Raw genomic sequence first — 19,112 nt, forward strand, 5'->3', positions numbered from 1 at the left:
CAAGAAAAGTCATAAAATGGGTAAAACTCACTTAACAAATGTCTTGCTTAACAACAGAAATTTTGAGCTCAGTTATGGTCACAAGTCAATTACTACCTGTAGTTTGATATAATGCAAGATCCAATCGGGTTATTCATTGATTAGTAATTCAGATAGCATTGAATTCAATTTGTAAACTCTAATTTTGGATGGTATTGTGTTTTAATGGTTTGATGGACTATTGTGGACTTTTGAGAGGTTTGTACAAATGTCAATTAAATTTTCAGTCACACTAGGGACATAACAAGTAATGCCACTATAATGGCTAATGTACTTTTAAATAAAATGTTGCTTGACGTTAGCAAGCAATTGAAACTGTTCCCGGTAGGAAGGTTACAAAACCAACAGCAGAGCTGTTAGCAGCCGTTCACCACTTTTTATAGCAATATCAGAGTGCCTTTTTTATTTCACAACTATGCATAAAAGTAGAATTATGGTGGCATACCATATTACTGAAAATGATATCCAGTGGCAGGAACAACAGGAGTCAGGTTGGAAAAATAGCAACAAGCAACTACGGCCATGGTGTAAATTTGCATCACTTGTCTACAAATGTGGGAAATATGAGCAGTGGAAAAGCCAGTATCCTAAATTAGAACAAGTGTCAAGCGACTCTGCTATATAAGAAAGTCAACAGATTCAGTGCTAACATAAAGCTGCCATTACAATAGCATGCTCAGCTTCAGAATTAGCCTGACTTTCCACTTTCACCTTCACATCTGACTTGGGAGACCTTTCAACTTCAGCCTTTCTTCTTCTTCTTCTTCTTCTTCTTCTTCTTCTTCTTCTTCTTCTTCTTCTTCTTCTTCTTCTTCTTCTTCTTCTTCTCCTCCTTCTCCTCCTCCTCCTCCTCCTCCTCCTCCTCCTCCTCCTCCTCATCATCATCATCATCATCATCATCATATTGGAGATCCTATTTTTATCAACAGCTGCACGAAAAAGCGCTGCTCAGTTTTGTCCAAACCAATCCCTTAGATTTTGAAGCCAAGATGTTCTTCTGTCTGTACCTCGTTTGCCTTCAATCTTTCTCTGGAGGATTAAGTGAAGTATGATGTATTTTTCCAGGTGTCGCATCACATGTCCAAAATATTCTTTCACTTTTTAATGGTTTTGTTTAATTTCTTAAGATTCTAAATTTCATAGAGGTTGGCTATCGCTTTGAATCCTGGATGATATTGCAGCTGATCTGACTTAAATAAAGCAGCAAAATGTTTCAAACCAAAATAGAAAAGAAGGCTAGTTGCCATAACTCAACTTCCAGACAACTTTATCTGGATAACTGAAGATCTTCATTGACAAACTCCCCAACTTTTCTTTGACCGATTATCACTGTTTTGCAATGAGAATGTAAGAACTCTGTTCTGCACTGTGAAACTCTGGAATTGTTTATTGTCATCATTTTACTCCTTTCTCGGGGAGACTAACTTAACTTGTTAATTTTTTGGGAAGACACCTATTTTGCAAGCTGACTTTCACTTGATTGTATCCCTGAAGGGGTCTTTTTAGATGCTTACAATAATGATGAACACAATCTTGCCCTAGCCACATTGTAACTGGCTTCTAATCTTCTATCCATCATTTCTTCACCAATGAAGGCAATGCCATTTTTTCACCAGCCTCTTATCCTGTTTTGCAGTGTGTGCTTGAAAAGCTATGGGCACCTCTATTTATAATTGTTGGTTCACATTATCCACAGGACTGATAGACACATCCAAAGACAGAAGTCCTACTTAACAGGATTTTCTCTGAATTCCTTAAATAAATGGAAGAAATTTGACCCATTATTCTGTTCCTCAATGAACAATGAATAAAGCATAGATATTCTTGCATCGTCTCTCCAATACTCCGGTTCTCAATTCTGTCAAGAAGCCAGGTTACTTACACACACACACACACACAAACACACACACACACACACAGACAGATTGTTGGTCTGCTGCAACAGGAAACATTGTTGACCCAATGTTTCCTGTTCTTCCAAATCCATCGATTCTGCCTAAGTTTTTGGCAGAAGCTACTCTATTTACTGTAGTAGATTTGCATTTTTTTTCTGCCATAGTTCATGATGACTATCAATATTTGTTTGCTTTCAGTTGTAAAGGTACTCAGTATACTTTCACATGTCCTGTCAGGAATATTGCAAAACCTTGTGGGACATTGCTATTTTCCTTTGCCTTGTGCCTCTGTGTTGTTATAACATGTAGATGATCTTTTGATGACCTCTCTAGTTTTCACCTCCTGTCAAGAAAATGCAGTTCTTCTCGCTTATTTGAATTGCCAAGGGCATGAAGTTAACAAATAAAAATGGCATTTTTTGTTAGACCTAGATAAACTATCTGGGTCAACAGAAATTAGCTTTGAAATGAATTCACTCCAATCTTTAAATTCCTTCTCCAACTCTTGTATCCAAGTTGCATTATTTTTCCATGATGACGGATATTGTGAAATATGGAGTGTGGACAATATGGGAAGTTCTCAGAATGCTCTGCTATGTCAACAACTCTCTTTTCAGTTGGGCTGAAGAAAGTGAATTTCAACAGTCACTAGCTTATAGTCCTGTAGTGAGTCTTTGTAATTACAACTTTCGGTTCACTTCTTTTTGCCATGAACATAACAGAGTAGTGGCAGGTATGTTCGCCCAGTCTAGTGACTTATTTTCCTTATAAATTCAGTTCTGTTGCTCATATGTACAATTGAACAGTGCTGTTACAGCCCAGTGCTGATTTTGAATTATAAGTAAAACAGCTCTGTTTTTCTTATTTCTGATGGCAAGTGTATTGCAGATTCTGTCCCTGAATCACCTTTTATAGTTCTGGAAGCAGACCTGCTGTCTGGGACCTCAGCCCAGATTGATAAGAACTATGTTCCCTTTTTTATGCCTGTCAGAATGCTAATATTTGCATTTGGTGTATAAAACCTTTGGTGTCATCCAGCGGTGGGATTCACTTATCTTCCCTACCAGTTCACAAATGGGAGTGCAGGCACCTCATCTGTGCATGTGCAGAACTTGCACATTATGTTGGAGTGGGTGGGCATGTAGCCTCCCACAGCTGCCACTACAGGTTCGCCTGAACTGGAGAGAACCAGCTGAATACCACCCCTGGGGTCTTCCAACATTACAGATTCATTTAAAAAGAAAGAAGGTATTCGACTTCTAGTTCTCTAACAATTCCCCTTGGTTCTTGATTTTATTTATTATTGATTTACTTATTTATAACATGTATTGGCTGTTCATCTTACCACAGGGTCCCTTACCATCACATTTAATTGATTCTCTTTTACTTTGGAAAGTAATATTTTTTATTAAAGCATTCTTTCCTCTCAAGAAATGATTTAGCAGACTCTTCTACATAACCTCAGTGGTCCCAAAATTTCTTTACAGGCTTTTTTCCTGCTCCTTTATCTTTTCAGGATTTTATTTTTGTGCAATCAGACGTCCTTCCAGAAGAGCAGAAACTTTGGTCTTCTTAAGGATGCATCACTGATAATGATAGATTGTGGAAGATTCTGGATAGCCAATCAGCAACTTCAAAGTTTATTATCTGTTCTTGCTCGTCTCACATCTTGAACAGGCCATTCTAGAAAAATGCCTAGATTCACAATTCCAGCTCAAAGAAGAACCCTATTGTTTGCTAATTTCCCAATCATGTGACTGACTTATGAAAGGACAGTGAGGTTTTTTTAGATGCTGTGGTGTTTCAGGGAAAAGTAGCTGAAGTGATACGTGATGTTTATTAGCTGTCATTTATTAACTGTAGTTTCCTGTGGCCTGCATACTTGGCTTCCTTCTCATTAAATAAAACAAGTTAGGTCTTTAAATCTAGCAAGTTTAGGAGGGACAAGTAAAAGGAGAGTTTGTCCAAAATCCTCGTTGGTTATAGGAATATTGTAACCGTTGGCCATGACAGAAACTGTGGTATGAAAAATGTTTCAAAATGTTCCTCCTCTCCTGTTCCACTTCTCTTTTTGCATATGGATTGGAGACTCTCCTTGTTTTCATACTCTTGCTTCATTGTTTATACATTCTACTGAGGAGAGAGAGGGGGGGAGAGAGGGAGATTATATACATTATATATTCTTTTGAGATCAGAGGGACTCTCCCCACCCTCAGCTTTTTGGTGCTTAATCCCTATGTCAAATTGTTCTGTTGCTTTCTTAGATAGACTGCATTTATGTCACAGGTTTATGTCAGCTTAACCTTGATCATTTTCTTCAGTGCTGCAACCCATTCAAAGAAGTTCTCATTATTTTCACCTCAATGGAGGGTTGAAAGAATTTCTGTAAATTGGTTGGGACCCACTTTGTCCATCTACAGGACAAATCTCTGGAAACTGATAAAAATGGGGCCAGTTTGTTTAGTAAGATGGGCAAAACTGGCAAAGAAAGACTGCATTGAAAGTGGGATGGAGCAGATTTGGGATTGCAAAGAAAAGAAATCCTGAAAAGAAGATCCATAACATACTATGCTCCATTGTAGACCCTTTGCCATCCTTTCTTATCTCTCTTATGAACTGATATTAACTTATCCAGTGCTTCTCAATGCACACAGACACATGAGAGGAAAACAGAAAGACACACATACAAATACACAACATGTTATTTCATTACCCAGGAGAAAATACATGAATCCTTACTGGTGGTGGAGTTAGAAATTATTCCAGAAGCCATGCTGTGCATTATTTCTCTAACATGTTTACTTACAGCATACAATAAAGGTTTCTATATTTCCCCTTTGTTTTTTGGCACCTTCATTCCATAGAAACACTTCTGATTTTTAGACTTCACTGCTTCTCCCACTTGGGACACTTTATAGCAATCAAATTTTCACTGCATTCATAAAAATGTTGAAAGCAATAGCGCAGAATCGTACCAATCTATCCCTTTGGAGTCTATTTATAGCATAGTGGCATCGAAAAAGATAGAGCTTGCATTGTGATGCAATGATGCATTCTGATCTCATCTTGCCATCCCCATAAATAAATGCTGCTATTTCACAGCCTAAAATTACAGATGTTAGGGGAAAAAACAGTATAGACTAGTACCAATTAACCTAATTTTAGAGTGGTGTTTAAATTGCTGGTCTTGGACCAAGGAAACATTGGTTCAAGTCTATCCTCACTCGTAAAAACTGACCAGCCACTTTTTTTCAGCCCAAACTATCCTTACAGGATTTATGGAAAAAAGTTGGAGGAAGTTATATATGTCTCTTTGAGTTCCTGGAGAACTCAGGATATTATAAACCTCAGGATATAAATCTCACAAGTGTTTAAATTTTGTTTCTAACTTGTCTTAAACAAAACGTAACTAATAATCAATATGCAGAAGCTACCAAATAATCCCAAAATATAATTTTACTCCTGGCTGTAAAATTTTCTGTGATCACCAACTAGTCATGTTTCTGGAAATGGTAGAATATCACTTTTCCTAACAGAATGCCTGGTAGGCCTCTGCATAATTCAAAGACATTTGAAAGAGTCATTTTGAACCTTCTGTTAACATAATGCCTTGTGTGAATGATTGTAACTTTTCATATAACCCTGAAAAAGATGCCTCTTAAATGTAATAAGTATATTCCTAAAAGCAACAGTTTTCTTGTTTTCAGGCACATGTGAAAGCCTGAAAAAAGTTGGGTTACTTTATTGAATTGCAGAGAAGTGTTGTATTTCTTTGAGATCTGAAGTAGTTCTTCTAAATATTTTACAAAATATGCACAGACCAGTTATATAGTCTATTATCCCACCCCATTTAAATCCACACAAGGTATAATTGACTGAACAATAACAACTGATCCAGATGGTTGAATTAGGGAGTCTTAAGTCCATGTCTGATTTGCTTACCATCTATATGGCATTGGTGCTATTATGTAGAGACCTTGATAGAAATATGCGGTAACTGTAATCCAGGCAAAGTGGGCTGAAACATTATGTAAATTCTGAGAAACAAAATAATATATGAAATTGGTTCAAGCAAATGCCTCCTCGATACATTAGGTTAGGGCATAAGAAGGAGAGAAAGCATAGCGCAAACAGATTTGCAAGATTCAATTATTTATCTAATCTCAATAAAGTGTATTAGTTCTAGTCTTCCTATGACGTTGATTTCCTGATCTAGTGATACCAGTGATACTCTGCAATGGTAATAAGACTCCCTCCAAAAATGCAACTTGCTGAAGGCTGCTGCTGAGCCAGCATTTGGAGTGAGCAATCCAGAAAATATTTTTCTTTTTACTAAAATTTGAATCTGCATTCTTAAGCCCACAATCTGTTTACTGGATTTCATAAACATGAGCTCTAACTGACTTACTCAATATCTTTGTGATAGGTATTTTAGAGATCTTTATTTGATATGCGAATTTTTATATGTAAATCATTGTTTTAACATGGGTTCAAATAAATAAAACTTTCACAACCATTTTGGGAAGAATAGCCACAGGAAATCTACAGGTATAATTTTCTTTCATTTGCTCAAATGCAATTATTGTTCTCAGTGCATAAAACAAGCAAAAAGCTGTGTAACAGCTAGATGGAGTCATTGACCTGTAAATCGCAACAAAGCTTTCATTCCTGTTTCTCCAATGCAAGAGAGCTAATGGGATTTTAGTGATGCTTGAAGTAGTTTTTAATTCTTCTGTTAATTATATATTAACATTTTATATACCTTTGTCAAGGCTTTTTAGAAATATCATTATGAGAGAGAGAGGGAGGGAGGGAGGGAGAGAGGGAGGGAGGGAGAGAGATGGATGAATTAAAAGCCCAAACTGGGTTTTCTCTGTCCCTCAGGATGTTTCGGTTGTTTAAAGGTATAATGAACAGTCACATCTGCAGTGTGTCAGAGACTTTGTGGCATGAGATGAATCTGAGAGTTATCAAAAAACACATAGACCTTGCATATGATAACACCTTCAGAGCACATAGTGTGAGGAGGCTTTGGAAGCAAGATTTAGACTTATATACCACTTCACAGTGCTTTACAGCCCTCTATAAGCAGTTTACAGAGGCAATGTATTGCCCTCCACACTTTGGGTCCCCATTTTACCGACCTTGGAAGGATGGAAGGCGGCGTCAACCTTGAACATAAAATTACATGTAAAATTATCTGCTACAATATGCTGCCTGTCAATGAATACTTCAGCTTCAACCACAACAACACACGAGCACACAATAGATACAAACTTATGGTAAACGGCTCCAAACTTGATTGCAGGAAATACGACTTATGGTAACAGAGTTGTCAATGCCTGAAATGCCCTACCTGACACTGCAGGTTTCTTCCCCAAACCCCCAAAACTTTAACCTTAGACTGTCTACTGTCGACCTCACCCCATTCCTAAGAGGTCTTTAAGAGGCATGCATAAGCGCACCAGCGTGCTTAATGTCCCTGTCCTAATAGTCCCTTGTATTCATAGCCATTTATATACATATATCTGTTATCTAATTCATGCTTGATGAAATAAATAAATAAAATAAAAATAAAATAAATAGAATGTTCATGTCTTTGAATGTCCACTGTTTTGCTCACATGCTTCATCTAATTGTCTCAGATGGTGGAAAGGGTTCCGGAAAACTAGCCATTGCTGGTAATGTGGACCACCTAGTAGTAATTATGGAAAACTGCAAAGCAAGAAAAATGACAAATTGCTGTGGGAGAAACTGGTGATGACCTCTCACAGAACTGACAGTTTTGGGAAGGGCAGATGGAAAGTTTTGCTTTGGCCAGTTTCCCAGGTCTGGAAACTGCAATACTGCAGTGGTTGAGTAGGAATATCAGAATGATATTAGTTGGCAAGTGACCCTCATTCAAAGGGTACATTATATGTGAGAAACGCTCCCTGAAACCATAGCTAGATGGTCAGGACTGTCCAAGAGATTCACAATTGGCCACAGGCAAGGGTGAAAAGGGAGGTCCTACTCTCACTAGTTGGGCCGGAAAACCCCTAATTTTTCAGAGGAAGGCAGAGTGACATTCCTAGTTTGATGGACAATAAAGAAGAATTGCCAGCACCAGCCTGAGGAAAATGATCAGCATTCAATGATTTTCCTCACTCATCTGCAGCCTAATGTAGCATGATTTGATCATGGCTGCTTGTTGTGTGTGTCTACCAACCAGCATTCCAAGAGAGAGGTTGTTCAGCAGATCAAGTAACATTCTAAGTTGTTGGAAATCAGCCTCTCTCTTCAGGTTTACTCTGCTGCTGTCTTTGGAAACAGAACTAAAATGCAAATACTAGGTCTTTGTCACGACATTTGCAGTTTCTGAGAATATTGATTTGTTTTGAAGCAGGAAAACAAGGGCAGTTTTTCCCCCTGTGTCAGTTGCATCTCTCTCTTACACAAACACACTTTTTGCATGCAGCACAGTTACTTGTCTTTCTCCTCAGTCCCTTTGCCAGCCTGCCTTATTTGCCAGTCAGAGAGTTCTGCAACAACCTGATCCAGCCAGCCAGCTGGCCTCTGTCTTGGTGCCAGCTCTGTGCCATGATGACCCAGCTGAGTCTGTTGACCACATTTGCCACTTATTACTTCTGCTTTATCTCCCAGGCAGCTCTACTAGAGCTTGCCTCTTCTGCTAAAAGCAGTTGCTCTAGTTCTGCTAGTCTGCTTATCAGCAGATCTGCACTCTCTTCAAGATGGTTAAGGCTCTGCCATATAAGTCATATCCTGGGAGTTTACCTCATTTTGAGGCCTGTTATGGGACATCCTTTTGCAACAACCTTATATAGGTTTTTGCTTGCCAGGTCTAAAAATGGTATGCTATGACTGACAATGAAGAAATTAAATACTTCTGGGGCAGAAAAATACGTTATAATCTGTGTGGTTGAATTTTTCAAATTGAATCTCAAGAAGAAATACCTTGCACCTGACTTTGGGAACACTAAATCAAATTAAGCACAAATTTCCAATTTGAATCATATCATATTACATTTGATAAATAAAATAGGAAGGCTATTTGATTTGGTCCTTCAGCATCAACTTTATCCTCAACTAATGAATCAAAATGATAACAAACATTAGTTGGAGAATTGTTTTTATCTCTTCATAAATAGAATATTTCTTTTAAAAATAGAACAATAAAAGTGCAATTTTTGAATAGTTGTACTCTGCATACAAATTGAATATTCTCTCATTTTCCTATCCATGCACCTCTGACCAACTTTTTAAGTTTTTTACACAATTTATCATTTTAGGTCCATAAACTATTGATCAGGTTTTCATTTTCAGCAACCAAGGGAACTAAGTGTTCTTTGCATCTAGCATATTCATTGAAATTGCTTTTTTCCTCTCTCAAGCAACCAATATTTCCCCTTTTTTGACAAAACTCCCTACCTACCTGAATAGGATTTGGACTGTGTTACATTTATTTATCCACATGTGATCCCACAACTACCTAGGTGTGTAATATTTTCATTAAAAATATTGCTATTTCTGGGGAAAAATGCTGCTAATATATGGGGAAATAGTTCCTATTTGAAGAATTTGACACTTTATATTAATATAGTCATATTGCAGTAATTTCTGTTTATGAACTGAAACTGCATTGCTTGGATATTGAGAACTTGAATTGTTCTGATGCTATTGTATCCTGTTGTTAAAAGTGTAGTCGCAAAAGGGAGAATAATTTTTGTTCTTCTTATGTAAACTACCAAGCACTGAACATTCAGAAATTCATATCTTGATATGCTTAATAAAGATGGCTAGACACAATCTTTGCCTATCAGAATGGTTTTCTTAAAGAAGTCTAATTGTGTTTCTTGATATTTAGCCATTTCACATATTTATCGTTTTAAATGCATTTTCAGGGCTCAGTGAATACAGTTATACTCCTAAATTTTGTTTTGAACTTGCGGTGATGGAGAATCTTCCTGCTATATTATTTTAGGTTTTTGTAAGATCATTCTGCTTCACCTCTGGTTTTTCTTTCACGACAAATGCCCATTTTTTCTTATATTTCTTTCAGCTGGCTTGTTGGCTTCCTATTCTCAGTCATATAGCACCACCAGCTTTACAAAGGCAAGATGTATCAGTGAGAGAATACAGAAAAATTATGAACAACTCATTCCAACTAATGTATACCAATGTTCCTCATTTATCAGCTGGAAGGCTCAAATCTAGGAAGTCCCCACTGGCACTTATACAACATCTGCTCAACAACTTTAACATAAATTTACAATGGAAAGTCAAATGAGTTGCTGAACATTCAGACATAGGAAGACATATATAAATCATCACCAACTTCTTTTAATGATCCCATAATCCCTTAGGAAGACATATATAAATGATCCCACAAAAAAGTTGCCAGGCTTTGAACTACATAAGCCATGGACAATCCTGAATAGGATCTTCACCTCACATGACATCTGTTGGGACTCACTGTATAAATATGGCACAGTATCCTCCTTTCAAATGACCCCTTCCTTGTGGGGTCCCAAGTCAAACTTAAGATCATATCATGACTGGCTGTAATCTGAGAGCATATATACCAGTCCAGTATCTGATTATTTTCATATAAATGATGCTGCGCTTCAGGGGTTAGATGGCCCAGGGCTAGGCATTGATACCCGAATACAGAGCTTTTCAACATTCATATTATATGGTGCTTTTTAAAAATCTTAACAAAATGTTAATATGTATTGCAAGTTCATGTATAATATGCCAAATGCTAAATGAATCTTTGTGTTTTTGGCAATTCCTCTTGGTCATGCTTGCTCATGCTTTAATCCCAGCAAAACACTGTAGAATTTACATTAGGCATGCTATCCCTCATTATCAAATGTGCTTCCTGCTTCTTCTATTTGGTTGTTTCAATGCTTTCTCAAAAAGAAAGGAACCCTTTCATTCTGGTTTGAATTTTCCACGATGCTCTTTCCCTCCGTTTCCCCAACTAATATTTTCTCAAGTTTGTCATTCCTTTGAATTCCATTTGTATTCCCAGCTGTGAGGCACATGTTTGAAGCTCTGGCACTTAAAGTTTTTCACATGTTGGTGGAAGCCAGGAAGAAAGAAGAATTAAACCTCAAAGCTAGAGTTTAAGTACACAACAGCATTTTTAGAATCATAAAACAATCAAGGTTGATCCAGATTTTGTTGCCTCTGGATAGCCTATCATTCCTATGGAGATGCTAGCCATAGTGATAGTTGAGTCTTTCATTTACAATGGTGTCAGGGCAGCATCTTTCATCACACTGAAGGGATAGTGTCATCATAATAAATTCAGTGTGTGGGTACACAAAACTCTTTATGCTTCATATCTGTACATACTGTCTCATTGCCCACTCAAATCAATGATGTCATTGCAGCTGTATCAACAAGATGTATCCTGTAAACAGAACCATACATTGTCATGTGCAACGACGACTGAAATGTATAACTAGATTGGCACCAATGCTAGTTTGCGCATATATAGCACTGTTGTCTCTGTCCAGCCAGCTAGTTCATTAACAAGTAAACATGCTTCTTAAGACGGCATCAATATTTTATTCAGGTTACCACAATTTTATTAAAAACTTATCAAAGTTTTCAACCGTCTTCATTAAAAAGGAATTGAAGAAAGCTTTCCTCTACCTTGCATAACACCTTGTCATTTATAAGTGAGTGAAGCAGGTTTGATCCATGAGTACTTTGATTGCTGTAATCTTAAAAGGATATTCCCAGCTCATTACTTTGACATCAGGTTGCTGTGTAACTGATATATTTTACAGCTAGTGTAATTCTTTTTCAGACAAGGACCAAAATGAGGCACCTGGGGAATCATATATGGACATTAGAGGCCCAAGTAATAATTGAAAACTGGCATCAGATCTGGCCACTCCTGACCTTACATTGGTACCTTGTCTACCAGGGTGATCTGCCCCCATGGGTGGGGAGAGGGATTGGAAAATAGAGTGTTGTGGCTTGTCAGCAGCCAGCAGAGCTGGCAGCAGATTCGGACAGTGTGAAGGTTGGGGAAGAACTTGAGGTAGTCATGGAGTCTGGGGAAGGCTCTGATGAGGGCTCTGTGTCGGAGGCAGAGAGGGGGCCAGAGCATATGCCAGCTATCAGCTGCCTTCAGAGTCAGAGATCAGTGAGGTAGATGAACAGCTGGAGCCTGTTCCCAGTGTGCGCATGCACAGAGTTGCCAGACAAAGAGAACAACTATAGAGCAGGGGTTGACTTGGGAGTAAGGCCAGACGATGAATGGTCCCTCCCAGAGGAAATAAAAGAGGAACAAAAGTGGAATGGAGTTTGCAGGAGACAATTAGTTCACTAATTGGTTAGTGACTCTCCGAGAGGCCTTTCAGCTCTCCAAACCAGATAAGATCTGTGATCATAAATCCTCCTTTAAAGACTGAAAGACCAGCTGTGAATGAACAGAATTCACCGTAAATTATTTCATGCTCTTGGGAAGCCTAGGTCAGAACATAGAGAAATAATTGGCCACATGGAGAAGCACCTGGCATAGGCAGATTGATACTGAAACAGTCTAGCATGGACTGGAAATAATACAGAAGAATAGGTTGAAAGTTTCTTTTGGTGGAGCATCATTTTGTTGTATCCTGACCATGCATCCTTTATACATTTAAGACTGGCTGTGAGGGAAAAAGCCTTGTTCCTTGCTTGACTCTAACAATGAACGCAGGCAAGGCAAACCTCATTAATGGATGGAAATCTGCTTCCTTTCAACTCAGAAAGTATTTATAATTATGCCTTTGCCTGATAGATTTATGTCCTTGAATTGTTACTTCACTGCTTAATGCATAGTCTTATCACCAACCTCTTTAATCCAATCTCACTATTTTACTGCCAAAAACTAATAGGTAATTACTAGGGAACAGAAATTATGGTATCTATTTTCTTTCAAAAAATGCTTGATCACATATATGTCTATCAATCAAACAGTAATCTTCTCCAGCCTGATGCCTTCCAAATGACTATGCTACATAAAATTATGAGAGTTTAAGCCCAAACCAGCTGAAAGGTGCCAGGTTAGAAAAAGTTGAAATGCAGTGTATACAACTGGACTCACGCTGTCCTACACAAGTAGTTTCCTCTTGGTGGTTTTTTTAAAATCAAAGAAATCCAATTCTAATGAAGTAACTTTCTAAAATAAAAGAGATTAATTTAGACTACTTCTGATGCAGATGATAGATAGTTAGATAGATAGATAGATAGATAGATAGATAGATAGATAGATAGATAGATAGATGGATGGATGGATGGATGGATGGATGGATGGATGGATGGATGGATGGACGGACGGATGGACAGATGATAGGTAGGTAGGTAGAATCCTATGAAATCTAGTATTATATTGCTAAATTAATTCTAAGCATAATGGGCTGATGCTTAATAAGATGTCAATATAATTTTAAGTTATGTCTTAAAATCATGATCAGCATATAGAACATTGTACATGTAATTATCAAGATGGACGTAGAATTTGTGCGAGAGTTGTATGCATCCATATGTACACACATATACTCACACAAGGACACAGTTTCTAATCCTCTTCTTTCTTGATAAGCTCTTAACATTCTTGTTAGGTAAGCTCCCCGTTGGGAGAGTGAGTACATTCAGCGAAGCGTTGTGAGAGTTGTGTTGGAGAACACACAAACCAGCATACAGAGACACTGCAGTTTAAATAGGCTTTTACTTTGGTGGAAATAGAGGTATCAGAGTTCATCAAACAGTCCAGGTCATACACAGATAATTCAGTCAGTCATCAATGTCTTTCAGTTAAGGGATAATCCAAATAACATAGTTCAGTAACATATAATCAGTCCGGTACACAAAGTTTGCTAACAGTTGCAAAACTTACCATAGCTCATGGCACTTTCTAACAGCCAGCTTCCAAAACACTCAGATCAGATCAGCCCAACGTCTAACGAAACAGAGAGCCAGTCGTTCTGGCTCCCTCTTATGGCCGATTGAGGAAAACAGCAACCAATCACATTTTACAGTATGATTTAAAGAAAACAGGTATAACATTGTTACATGGTTTATATATTGCCAACCCAACTGTTATATTATATTCCTAACAATTCTAAATGAAAAAGATATTACCTAGAAATATTCTGTTTCTGTACTAAAGACAACAGGTACAAGCAAGCAGCCTTAGAAATGACAATGAAATTATTTAATGATGAATAGCTTCTACCTCCAAGGGTCAACTAGCAACAGTAAAGAAACCAGGAGTCAAGAAATACGATGCAGACAAGTACTTGGTAGAGTAATAATGAAGACTTTGGAAAATGCCATGATATGCTTAAATCCTCAAAGATCAGAATCAGAGATTAGATTTTCTCTGTGATGTTCTATGGAAATGAAATTTGGACTTTGAACAAGCAGGCTAGAAAGAATAATGACCTCTTTCATACCTTTGGTGTCCAAGAAGATACCTGAAGAATCCTTGTAGAAAACCCCTGAAAATACCATGGGCAGGTATGATAACAAACAAATCACTCATAGAATTCAATCTAGACTTCTCAAAGTACAAATGACCAGACTCAAATTATAATATTTTGACACATAACGCTTAGCTCTCTAGAGAAATAATGATGAGAAGGATGGAAAGAAAGAAAGAAAAGAGAGGTTAAAGTATGATGCCATGGCTGCTGCCCTGACTGCCCAGGCAGAGGCGTTGAAATTTTTCCTGAGGGTGAGTTCTGCCCATTTATCTTTAGGTTTCATTTTGTCTGCTGTGTCCCCTGATACAACCAGGGAAGAAGAGACAAGTCTCGCAATCGGTGTGTCAATGGCGGGTAGCTGGAGGGCCAGAGCAAAAGTCTTTTCCATGTTATAGGCGTGATGGTCATTGCTGCCCGGTGTGGAGAAATTAGATGGGTGAGACCACTGGCCTTTAAGCACCTCCAGAAAAAGGGGATGTGCAGGGATTTCCTCCTTGTTGGTAGCGGTGTTGGAGAACATCGCCATGTCAGGGTCCCTGGGAGGGGGAACTGTGGGATCCCCAGTCCCTATCTTAGTGGTCTTGCAGAACTAGCAACATGGTGGATCATCTCAATTACAGTGATAATATGCAGTTTTGGAAAACCTGAAGAATCAGGTTGGAAACAGATCCTCATGGAGAAAATCAGTGTGGTTACTCAGAATTTGTTTGTTTGTTTATTTTTACATTTATCCAGCTCCTACTGATTTGATGGCAAATAATAAATCAGCCTGTCAATCAATTCTGTTTCTTTAAAAATAAGAATGCAGTTTTTAAAAGTAGAGTTGAAATGAGATTCAAAAAGGGTGTTTTACAGGAAGCTTTGAAGCTTAGCACTGACTCAGTTCTATTCTAGGCACTTGCTATTGAAATTAAGATTCTGAATAAGATAATGAAACAAATCAAATAGCAGGACAAGCCACTTTTCTTATCAAAAAGGGTTTCATTTGCCAGGTCAGCAAAATTGTACAATTGAGGTACCTATTCTGCATTCTTCCTCCATAATTCATTAGTTGTGTTATGAATTTCCATTTTATAAATTATTTGGAAAATATGAGTGCATTTATTTTTTCAGTATTCTATTCAAGGCTTTGAGGCATTGCATTCTACCAAAAGTATGAGAGGGATAAGGAATTCTTCAGATAAGGAAGTGGATGAATTTGGGGATCTTCAAATGGGAAAGAGGATTAATAAATCATTCAGAGTTAAAGGAACTGGAAACATTTGGTAAAGTGCCAAGACCACAGAGACTACATAGGAAACTGACCAAAGGCTTAAATGTGGCTTTGCTTCTGAATAGGAGTCAGCTGAATTTCCAAAGGCTTAGTTTACAAGGAGTCTGAACTAAGAGTTGGGGTTTTCTCCCCCTTTGCTTTGTGTTAAAAATATACAATGATATTAGACATTTATGCCATATGCTGCATATCCTGGACAAGGGAAATGACTCCAGTTCAATTGTTTTCTTCTTTTTAAGAATGCCTAGAATAAATATGAACTATGAATCAAGCTTAATACAATTTCCATATTCTATTTTCTATTTCCATATCCATATTTTTATATTCTATTTTCACATCACATATAATTTTCTAGTGTCCTGTGTTCTAGACTGGTGCTGGCCTGGGAAATGTTCCACATAATGTAGATCAACAATACAATAATGGGGTCTATACAGTAGATCTTATGGTGGATGGAATGTTAAATAGAGATCATTTTAAATATTTTCAGAATGATAAACTTAATATTGGCCACGTTTCAACAAATGAAACAATTGGTGTCTTTATAAGTTCCAAATGTCTTTTGATTCTATTAGAAAAAAACATCCTAAAGAACAAGAGTTCTGAGTGTAGATGTTTGTTATCCACATTGAAAGCCAACATCTCCTTGCTTGATGACCATTGCTTAATGGCCGTTCATTCAGCAACCATTCAAAGTTACAGCAGTGCTAAGAGTCACTGTGTCAGGTCCACATGGGAAGATTCCATTAAGCTGATTCATTTCTAAAAGCCTATGGACAGGAATCTTCTCAACTAAAAGTCAGCACCTAGTCAGAGTTAGATAAGGCTCAATAGCTCCCAAGAGAGGTTGAACTTGGTTTGCTTCTGGCTACACAAGGATTTTAGCCTGATTCCTCTTTACATTCCACCCCCCTCCCCCCGGTTCTGCCATTCCTTCTGCTACAGATCACCAAAGATATTAACTTGTGCTTCATTTCTCCCAATTGGCCTTCATTGTCTTTTGCTTCTGCTGTTGATAAAGTGTTCTTGGCCTGATCCTTCATGAGTCAACTGCTGGCTGTGTGAGACTTTCTTTTTAAGATTGTGTGTGGCAGTTTCAGCAGTGGACACAACAAGATGATGGTCAGTTGGGGTAGTAGAGTGCAGGGTTGTAGGGACCTTGGAATGAAAACAATGAAGGTGGCTGGGGTCTTGCACTACACTGTGAGCTGGGCTGGACTTCCCTATAAATAGGAGGCAATGAGCCTGGATTAAAATTTATAAAAGAAGGAAAATAGTCTTAGATAGAGGGGTTTTATTTTCAGGAAAGATTAAGAGAGTTTATCAAATGTATTTCTAAGTGTACTTTGCCCATTTCTTAATTCTTAGTATTGTGCAGTATTTCAGCATTTTTTTACATTTTTATTAAATGACAACCACAATGTGAAGGTGTTAAATTTCACTTTTAAATGTCCAGCTGGTAATCAAAAATGGATTGGCAAAAGTCCCAATCATTTAACTTTTAAAATTAAATCATAAACAAAAACATGCGCAGCACTCACTAAATTGCTTTACCCAGGGTTATGCTACTTACAAGCTAACCCCACTAAATAAGAAAAGGAAAAAAATGGGAAGGCAGCCCAGTCTTTAAATGATTATATTACATAAAAACTAAAGCCTTTTGTAATATTTCTTTTTGAATAGAAAATTATACAAAGAAAAGAATGTAAGTCTACAGAGATAGATTTGTTTCCCTGTTTAGTTTTTCTTGGTTCTGTGTAAAAGGCTCCCAAATACAATGATATGTTATTACCATGAAATATCAGCCAAATGCTTCTGTACAGTGGTATATTTGGGGAAATCAGATCATTGTTTTGGTCTGGAATCAAGAACAAATTTGTTTTTGACTTTCTGAGAGCAGTAGACATATGTTGGGAGATTCACTTTGCACATGTATATTTGTTGTGAATTGAACCCAAGCTATATGTAGCAAGATATTTGCAATGGTCAAGGATAAATTTCATTTCTGTATATGTGGCACATAAATGAGTTTCTTGGCTCTGTGGATGAATGAAGCATCTTGGAGTTGAGTTTGAGTTTGAGTTTATTAACATTTATAGGCCGCCCTTTTCCCTGAGGGGACTCAGGGCGGCTCACATAAAATCAGGAAGGGGAATACAAACAATGACGTAGACACACATAAGTAAAAATAATAGGCAACATTCATTCATCATTCGGGAGGGGCGGCTATCTTTGTCCCCAGGCCTGACGGGCTAGCCAGGTCTTAAGGGCTATGCGGAAGGCCTGGACGGTGGTGAGAGTACGAATCTCCACGGGGAGCTCGTTCCAAAGGGTCGGAGCTACTACTGAAAAGGCCCTCCTCCTTGTAGTTGCCAGCCGGCACTGGCTGGCAGATGGGATTCGGAGGAGGCCCAATCTATGAGATCTAATTGGTCGCAGGGAGGTAATTGGCAGAAGGCGGTCTCTCAAGTACGCAGATCCACTACCATGAAGGGCTTTATGGGTGACTAATAGCACCTTGAAGCGCACCCGGAGATCGACAGGTAGCCAGCGCAGCTCGCGGAGGATAGGTGTTATGTGGGTGAACCGAGGTGCACCCACAATCACTCGCGCGGCCGCATTCTGGACTAGCTGAAGTCGCCGGATGCTCTTCAAGGGCAGCCCCATGTAGAGCACATTGCAGTATTCCAGCCTAGAGGTCACAAGGGCCCGAGTGACTGTTGTGAGAGCCTCCCGATTCAGGTAGGGTCGCAACTGGCGCACCAGGCGAACCTGGGCAAATGCTCCCCTGGTCACAGCCGTCAGGTGGTGGTCAAAGGATAGCTGTGGATCCAGGAGGACTCCCAAGTTGCGAACCCTCTCTAAGGGGTGTAAAATTTGACCCCCAGCCTGAGTGATGGAATATTGGTCGAATCTTTGGGAGGGAAGCACAACAGCCACTCGGTCTTTTCTGGGTTGAGTACAAGCTTGTTAGCCCTCATCCAGTCCATAACGGCCTCAAGGCCTCGGTTCATCACGTCTGCCGCTTCATTGAGTTGGCACGGGGCGGACAGATACAACTGGGTATCGTCCGCATATTGATGGTATCTTATCCCGTGCCTGCGGATGATCTCTCCCAGCGGTTTCATGTAGATGTTGAATAGTAGGGGGGATAAGACCGAACCCTGAGGCACCCCATATGTTAGGGGCCTAGGGGTCGATCTCTGCCCCCCCACTAACACCGACTGCGACCTGTCCGAGAGGTAGGAGGAGAACCACCGCAACACGGTGCCTCCCACTCCCACCTCCCGCAGTCGTCGCAGAAGGATACCATGGTCGATGGTATCGAAAGCCGCTGAGAGGTCAAGGAGAACCAGGATGGAGGGATGTCCTCCATCTCTGGCTCTCCAAAGATCATCGGTCAATGCGACCAAAGCGGTT

This window comes from Thamnophis elegans, chromosome 4, assembly GCF_009769535.1.
Source record: "Thamnophis elegans isolate rThaEle1 chromosome 4, rThaEle1.pri, whole genome shotgun sequence".
NCBI lineage: Eukaryota > Metazoa > Chordata > Lepidosauria > Squamata > Colubridae > Thamnophis > Thamnophis elegans.